Genomic DNA, 543 nt, shown 5'->3' with positions numbered 1-543 from the left:
TTTCCAGGATTAGGAAATATGGAACCAACAAAACCGCCCGATGAAAAGAGGCGAAAAATTACCCAAACCAACTCGAACCAAGTAATATTGACAAACATGATTACACTCGTCGTACTTTTCAAGGAATTTGTATTAGGAGTTAACTGCCGCCGAGCAAGTGACTGAACGATGAGAGAGATTCCTGCTTCATCATGGCAATCCAACTCCATCCAAGTAATGCTAACTATTGACAAATCTCATTACATTCGGTAAAATTAACGACGACTTTAAATACGCTTCTATTGTATCTGTCACCGGCGTGACTGACTAAAGAAAGCAATGGTTGCAACAACACTTGATGCATCCCTGACTCGTGACGAGGAGAAGGCGCGCCGCCGCAAGGAATCAAATCGGCTTCGCTTGGCTGCTCACACACAGAAATGGTAAACTAAATCTGCTGATGATCGGTGACAGCGACTAAGCACTCAAAGTGCTATGCAAGCAGCGATTCGAAGCAAGGAATCTCCAAAAGAGCATGCGATTCGCCTAGAGAAGCTGAAGGCA

Source organism: Aphanomyces astaci (genome assembly GCF_000520075.1).
Source record: "Aphanomyces astaci strain APO3 unplaced genomic scaffold supercont1.535, whole genome shotgun sequence".
NCBI lineage: Eukaryota > Oomycota > Saprolegniomycetes > Saprolegniales > Verrucalvaceae > Aphanomyces > Aphanomyces astaci.
Note: the sequence above shows the minus strand (reverse complement) of the source record.